Below are 8,440 nucleotides of genomic sequence, written 5' to 3' on the forward strand. Positions count from 1 at the left end.
GTATCTTCTAGGTTGCAACACCCCCATGATACATCTTGAAGGATATGTACATGTACAGCCAAGCACAATCAATAAGAGTGCATCTGAATTCCAAAAAAAAAACAACAAAAAAAACCAAAACCCTAACCATGAATATGATTCTATGAGTTGTATGTGGCCAGCAATGGATTGTGGACATGATTGTGGAGCAGCAAGAGCCTTGTGAATCACGACTGGTGTTGCAATTTGTAGAAGTAGGTCCAGGGAGCATGGAGGGCTGGCTTGGCCTCATGAGATTCAGTTTTGTATTGCGGATGTTGTGTTTGGGGATTATGTCCCTTTGTGGAGTTAGTGAGGGTCAGATATGGCCACACCCACACCACTCAGACTACTTTTACAACTATTGTTGGTGTATGTACCTTCCAGGCAATTATGACTCATAGTGACCCAATGAACAACAGGCTGTAACCTTTATCTTATATCGTCCTTACAATCTCTAGCATGCTCAATCCAGTGTTACAATCACAGTACCAATCCATGTTGAGGGGTTTCCTCTCTTTCTCTGACCCTCCCTCTCTCCCAGCAAGATGTCTTTTTGTATGGATTGGCCCCACCTGACAGCATGTCTGTAGTATATGAGACGAAGTTATATACCATCCTTCCCTCTAAAGAGCTCCTTGGTTGCACTTCCTCCAAGACAGATTTGTTCTTTTGACAGTTCATTGGATATTTAGTATTCTTCTCCAACACTACAATTGAAAGCATTGGTTCTTCTTCCATCATGCCTATTCATTGCCTAATTTTCAGATATAAGAAGCAATTAAAAATACCACTATTTGTGTTATGGGGTTGGGTGTGGAAATCACGGAAAGGGTTGGGGATGTATGGGAGCAATATTTCAATGTGAATAAAAATGAGATAGTCAAGGGAAGCCTTATAGAGATTACACTTGAGCAGAAACTTGAAGGATATTGTTGTTAGGTGATGCCCAGTTGAGAACAACTCATAGCAACCCTCTGAACAACAATACATCTGAACCAGCACTATCTTGTGCCAACCTCACCATCCCTGACACACTTAAGCCCATTGTCAATCCATTTTGTTGAGTTTCTTCCTCTCTTTTTAATTTTTTAAAAAAGTTTGAATTTTTTAGTTTCTTCCTCTCTTGTGTTGATCCTCCACTTTTTCAAGCACGAGAACCCTTTCCAAAAAATGGTCACTCCCAGCAACATACCCAGGATAGTGAAACAAAGTTTCACCATCCTTGGGTGTGTCAGAAATTGTGAGGATAGCATAGGACAGGACAGGGTTCAGATTAGTTGTTCATAGGGTCACAATGCATTATACTTAACTCAACGACTGCAGTTTCCAAGGAGCACTCTAGATGCACTGTTTCCAAGATATATTTGTTTGTTTGTTTGGCAATACATGGCATATTCACTCCTCTAACACCATGACTCAAAAGTATCAATTCTTCTGTCATTCATACTCATTTTCCAGCTCTTAGCAGCATAGCATGTGATTGAAAAGACCATGACCTGAATCAGGTGTACCTTAGTCTTCAAGCGGGCATCATTGCTCCTCAGTAATTTGGAGAAAACTCTTACAGTGCACTTGCCCAATGTAATATGTCTCCTGACTGCTGGTATCAAAGGTGTGGACTGTGGACCCAAGTAAGATGAAATCATTGACAATTTCAACCTTTTCCCCATCTATCGTGATGGCCCAGTAGAATGAACGCGAGGGAACACATTATGCAGATAACTGGTTGTGGTCATTTCCTCGAGCCGCCACAAACTGGGTGTCCTGAAACAACTGGAATGTATTGTCCAATAGTTCTGGAGACTGGTAGTCTGAATTCAAGGTGTAAGCAGGACTGTATTCTCTTTGAAGGATCTAAAGGGAGCTCTTTCCTTTTCTTTACCTATTTTCTGATGCTAACTGGCTGTCATGGGCTTTCTTTGGCTTGTAGTTGTGTGGCCCCAATCTCTGCCTCTGTATTCATGGCTGCTTCTCTGTGTCTCTCTGACTGTCTCTTCTCTCCTTTTTATCAGGACACCATTCATATTGGACTAGAACTCATCTTACTCCAGAATGACTCAGTGTTCATTGATAACAGCTTCAAAGACCATATTTCCAAAGCAGGTCACACTGACAAAAACTAGGGCTGGGGGGAACTCTGGTGGCCTAGTGGCAAGAAGCTACACTGCAATCTCAGAGGTACGCAGTTCAAGTCCACCAGATGCTCTGCCGGGGAAGGAGGGACAATCTCCTCCTGTACCAGTCAGATCTGATTTGACGGTACACACACACACACACACACACACACACACACAAATAATAAAAAAAAACACACAAACAAACAAAAACCTAGGGCTGGGTCGTCAACATATTTTCTTCAGGAGCACACTAAGGAAAGAGTACTGAAAGCAGTTCCACCTATGACTATGAGAGTCAAAACTCATTGGGATGACCTTGTTTTTCCAGGTCTTGCAAGGTGGAAAACTTTCAGGAAAGGAAAATGAAGATATTTTCTACTGAAAAAAGTTATATAGATGTGTATAACTTCCTTTGACAGGGTACGGGCTTACCATGTTTCTACGATTCCTTGTAGGAGTGAGCATTTTTGTTTCCCTTTTCTGCAAGGTTTCTACCTTACACAGGTTCCACTTTCACAGCTTTCACTGTACAGAGGCCCTGAGGTGATAATGCATCTGGCTTCAAGGAGGAACAAGAACTATGTAGCTAAACTAAAGTGAGTGAGAGGGGAAATAGTAGAAGGTGAGGGTTGGAGAAATTAATAAAAGATTCTATAGAGATGTGTAGAGCCTTTGAATTTTACTCTGAGAGGAGAAGGCAAGGGAAAATGTTGAATGATGGGACCAGATTTGTGCTCTATCAAACACAAGGTGTTCAGATCACCTTCCTCTCTGCTTCTTGCATGTTTGACATTTGTTCCATTATCCTTGTTCTCCCTGGAAACCTCTGCTTATTTTAGTTTCTTGTCTCTTTTTTATCACAAGAATGACTTTAGGTTGATGTAACAACTGCTGACATTTCAGTTCATGTGCCTACTGACACCTAATCATTCAGTCTCTGAATGTCCCAAATCCCAAATTCTTGGATGGCATAATATGCTTATAGACTGGCTCAGGGAGACTGGCTATGATTAGGGCAGGATTCAGAGATATTCTACATAGACTCACTATGAGTCACAGGTGACTTGATGGCACATAATAACAACAAAATAATGTTAAGCCAATTAACATTAATAAACCATAGACATGCAACAATGAATGAATGGAAATCCAAAGTCTCTGTAAATTTTTATTGAAATTAATAATAAAAAAATAAACCATAGACAATGAGTGGAAACTGGAAGCAGAGGTGAACAAGATCCTATTACAGTTCTAAGAAGGCATAGGAACAAGGGTTGGCATTATCTATGTTAATCACCTTAAACGTTTTGGGTTTTCAACAAGTATATGGCAATGAATAAGTCTGTCACATTTAGTGAACCATCTATAATCCTACCATATGGCTGTTTTTCTTCTCAATCGTAATAATCGATTATTTTATAATGTTTTATACTAAAATAGGACTCACAAATACTGTCATAAGGACTAATTTTTTTAAGATTTTTACCTACAAAGAATGTTTCTTTTATAAAACATTAAAAATTAATATATAATTCACTGTGGTTAAGTTTTCTTGTTCAGTTGACCCTTTGATCATTGTATAATGTGCTTCTTTGTTTCTTAGGCTGATTTTTTAATTTGAAGTTTATTTTATCAGAAATCAATATCACCATTCCTGTTTTTTTAACCATATTTTTATTGACTTTTCTGCTCATCTCAACACCAATATTACTGCTTTGCTGAATCCAAAAGCCAATGCAATAACTTTCAGACCACACAGAACCATACTGGGGAAGAAAAAAAAGTTATAATCTAGATTAATAACAGAATACAGTCAACACAGTCCCCGAAATATGCAGGCAGGCACCTCACACCTACAGCTTTAGGCCAGTATCCCCAAATTCTCCATTCTGCCTATATTGGCTCCCCCCCCCCCCCCGAGATTTCAAACAAAGTTCTCAGTCCTGCCAATATTGCCTCTTCCTCCTTTGTCCAAGGTCCCATCTCACCTTCTCATCTCAGGTCTCCATTTTGGCCATAGGTCTTGGTGCTGTAGGCGTAGCTGGAGCAAGAAGGGCATCCTACATTCTTTTTCTTCTTGTTCAGTGGTACCAGAAAAGTTGTCTGCTTCTCACTGCTGGCTTGCTCAATTCAATGGCAAGACTAGATTGTCGGGATTGGCCAGTCCCCTTGTGGATAGGCTAACACACCCCATTCACACAGTCCTGCCCATCTACTTTGTCGTTGTTGTCAAGTGCTGTTGAGTAGAGCACAACTCATAGAGACCCTATGAACAAAAGATCTGAACCCTGTTCTGTCCTGAGCAATCCTCACACTTCCCATATACATAATTAAGTCAAGTAATGGCTAGGAAAACCATATTGAAAAGTAAACGCCACAGGCCATCCTCTGGATTTTCTAGTCATTAACATTCACACAGAAAAAACTATCTCCTTACAATATATAATAGTTATATTTGTGAAAGGGTGTATGCCAGCAACTTCATTTCTCATGCTTTAATCTCCCTCATTTTATTTATTTTATTTACCCCTACTCTACAGAGTTTATTTGGTTTGTAATTGGGCAAAGTCATACTTGTACAAAATGTTGCTCACACTATCCCAACATAAAGCAGGACTGAGGATTGGGGTTCCTTTACTGGCTTTTGGGGGAGCTCTGAGGTGAGGGGCAGGCAACCCTTTCACTTCAGAGAGATGTGGCCACAGGGGTCAGGAGGAGATGGGGCTCACTGGCTTTGGTCATAGAATGCACAACAGAGCCTGGCAATGGGCCACGGAAAATGGCTAGAGGAACAGGAGCCCAAGAAAGCACCCCACCTAGGGATCCCAGTGGCTGCCCCACCAGTTTCACTCACAGTGGGGTTGGTCCAGACCTAGACACGGGCGCTGGTGCAAATGGAAGGCTGCAAAGTAGGAGAGAAGTCATTGATAAGCTGTAGCTGGGGGCCTGGGCCTATGGAAGAGGGTGGGTGGGGAGGCAGGCTAGATGCCACTGAACAGCTAAAAGCAGTCTCATAAATGCCACTGTGGCCTATGTAAACCACTCATTTGATGACATCATGGTTGCTGTAGTTCAGCTTTCCTTCAAACTCCTTCAAGTAGCACACCTTGAGGCCAGAAGGATTCCTTAAAGTTCATGGAAATGGGAGGTTGTGCCCATATCTTCTTGTTATTAGTAGATAGAAGCTCAATTTCAGTGTTGATCTGTGATTCCATCTTCATGCCCACCATTTTCCATACTCTGCTGTTCTCGCTGGTCTTGGACTTGGACTTGCCCTTTCTGTAGATCACCTGCACCCCATTTGTGTTCAATGAGACTGGAATCCTCATCTTAATTTTTTTTTGGCAAATAATGAAGGCTTGAAGCTGGACTTGGTGACCACCTTGACCTCTGGCTTGGTTTGCTCCACTTCCGACACCAGTAGGATCACCTGGAAAGGAAGGATGATGTCCTTGGTGGTGCGGTATCTCCTGAGCTCAAATACTCCATCTGCTGGGATGTAACTGTGTTCAGAGTCAAACTTGCTGAGTCGCACACACTGGTGAAAGATACTGTTGTTGTTCTTGTTGTTGTTAAGTGCCACTGAGTCGTAAACGACTCCTAGTGGCCCTAGGAATGAAAGACCTGAACACTTGTATAACTTTCATCATTTCTCCAGGTTCATAGGGTTTTTGGAGGCAAGGTATTTTGGAAGTGGATGCCACTCCTACTTCAAAGCTTGTTTTAATCAAGGAGCTCCATCAAACACTGTCCACATCAGGGTCGCAGAGCTCTGCATCACAGCAACCACAAGTTACCTCTGTCTAGCAAATGGACAGACCAGTGCTTTGCCACTTTAAGATAGTTCAGACCAGATGAACAATCTCTTCCTGTGTGATTTAAAACTTCCTGTTTGGAGGGTCAGCTATCAGGTGGTTCCAGCTCAAAGACACATAGTAACAAAATAACAACTACATCTTCTGATCATGTTTTCCTCTTATTCTTAATTGTTGGTTGGGGGGAGACAATTTTCCTTAGGCTCTTTCATTTCTGTGTCTCTTTATGAGAAAGACAGGCTTCTCTTAGTTCTGAACTATTTTTTTTAATTGTATCTTTAAAAAAAATTCTGGTTCACATAGAAAGTTTATAAAATTCATATGCATTGTTTCTGGTCCGAACTATCTTTTTAAGGCTGTATAACAAATATTCTTGAAAGCTAGAGATGATGCCTCCCTCTAAAGAGTTGTTATTATGTGCCTCAGGGTTGGACTGACTTATAGCTGATCCTCTACTGTCTTATCAGAGGTTATAAGTTGCACAAGAATGGATTGCTCAGTATCTTAAGATCTCCTTTCAGGTCAAAGGTTAGGCCTTTTACTGCCATAATATAAGATTTCGGGACTCCATGGCACATAACAATAACAAGAAGCTCTATAGACTCTCTAAACTCTATAAATGTACAGATAGAGTTCAGGGGTTTTTGTGTAAAGCTTACTCTGAGTTGTATTCGACTTGACGACACAAACCACTGCTAAGTGAAACTAGTGCTGTTATATCTGGTGGAACACTCTTCCACTTTGTGCATCACTCTTTGTCAATGTTTTGTATGAAGTAACCTGGTTTGCGGTGATGCTGAACCTTGTGCCATTGGTGTATCAAATACCAGAATGGTTACCCAACATGGACAGTGTTTGGTGGCACTCCCAGATGTAAAGCAGGTTTGGAAGCAGGAGGGGCATCCACTTCCTAAACAACATGCCTCTGGAAACTATGTGAACTTGGAGAAACGACAATACTTTTGGAAAGTCATTAGGTCTTTTGTTCATAGAGTCACTATGGTGCTCGACTCAACAACAAGCTCAGAAGTCCTCCCTTGTAATGTAACCTCCTTTCCTTACATCCCCTCTGGGGAGATACTCAGGCCACTCTACTATTATATTGTCCTTTGTCTCTAACCAGAGTCTTTTGCCTTCTGTCAGGATTGGTGAAATTGTAGAAGATTAACTTTTTAGTTTGCAAATAGAATAAAATCTAAGACATTTTATAATTCATGACACTGCTTTTCTTAGAATTGTCTGCTTCTTTTGGATCTCCCTTTCCTCTCTAACCCGTGGTTAAGCAGAAGTTGCTGGGTTTACATGGAATATTTTAAAAAAGATCACAATTATCTGGCTATCTTATCTCAAGCTGAGTTAACCAATATTCTTTCCTGAGAATATGGAAGTAGGCTACCTGGGTGTGCTAATTGAAATTATCTCCAAAGAACTCATGGTCATTGAGTCAGAACTGACTCATAGCTGGTCTTTCATCATGTTTTCGAGGCTGTAAATTTTAGGAAGAGATTGCTCCTCTTTCTCCCTCACATCTGCTGGTGGATTCCAAACCACTAGAGATATTTGTCCTTTGATTTAGAAGCTTAGCTCATGACAGATGATGCCACCAGAGCTCGACGAAATTCAAGGAAATGTCTTGTGGTTGTGTACCATTGAGTCGGAACCAACTCGTAGCTGACCCTCTAGTGGGTTTTCAGAGGCAGTATATTGTATGGGAGGAGATTGTCTATATTTCTCTCACAGAGCAGCTGGTGGATTCGAACTGGTTGCCTTTCGGGTGACATCTTTACCTTTAGGTTACCAGAGCTCCCTCAAGGAGATGTAGGAGCAACTAAACCCAAAACTTACTGCCATGGAGTTGATTTTGACTCAGAACCCTGTTAGGACAGAGTAGAACTGCCCCATAAGACTAGACTGTTTACAGAAGCAAACAGCTTCCTCTTTCTCCAGCAGAGAAGCTTATAGATTCAAAGCACTCCCTTTTCAGTTAGCATCCCACAACTTAATGTCAATGTGCTACCAGGGCTACTGTTAACAGTATTTAGAAGTTATTTTCCATGAGTTGCAATTGGCCCGAAAGCAGTGGTTTTGAAACTTAAATAGAGAGCTTCTGTAACTAGAGATAAAACTAAAGTCAGTGTGTACAGAGAAGCAAAGATTACAGGAAAAAGAACTTTGCTAGGCTTCTTATATTATCACTTCAGTTCCTACAAGTTAATTTTATACTAAGGCACATTTGTGTTTCTACCATTCGGCTTCTTGCGAGAACTCTGGGTCTGCATAGTAAAATCTTTCTCAATTTTAACCTATCTGAGCTGCTGTATATGACAATTCAAATAGTCCTGATACAGCCAACATAATATGTTTCTTTCTAAAAACTGAACAATAGAGGAAAGTAGCTCACCAAGTTGTGCCAAGAAATCTGGAGAACAACCACTTGGCCAACTGACTGGAAGAGATCTATATTTGTTCCCATTCCAAAGAAAGGTG

The 8,440-nt window shown here is 41.0% G+C and overlaps 1 pseudogene; it reads right to left on the reverse strand.

Moving 5' to 3' along the window:
* Positions 1–5,010: 5,010 nt before the first annotated feature.
* LOC102859070 overlaps positions 5,011–8,440 on the reverse strand; it is a 9,589-nt pseudogene continuing 6,159 nt past the window's right edge.

The sequence above is a fragment of the Elephantulus edwardii genome, unplaced genomic scaffold (genome assembly GCF_000299155.1).
Source record: "Elephantulus edwardii isolate Elephantulus edwardi_28Jun2011 unplaced genomic scaffold, EleEdw1.0 scaffold00137, whole genome shotgun sequence".
In the NCBI taxonomy this organism is placed as follows: domain Eukaryota; kingdom Metazoa; phylum Chordata; class Mammalia; order Macroscelidea; family Macroscelididae; genus Elephantulus; species Elephantulus edwardii.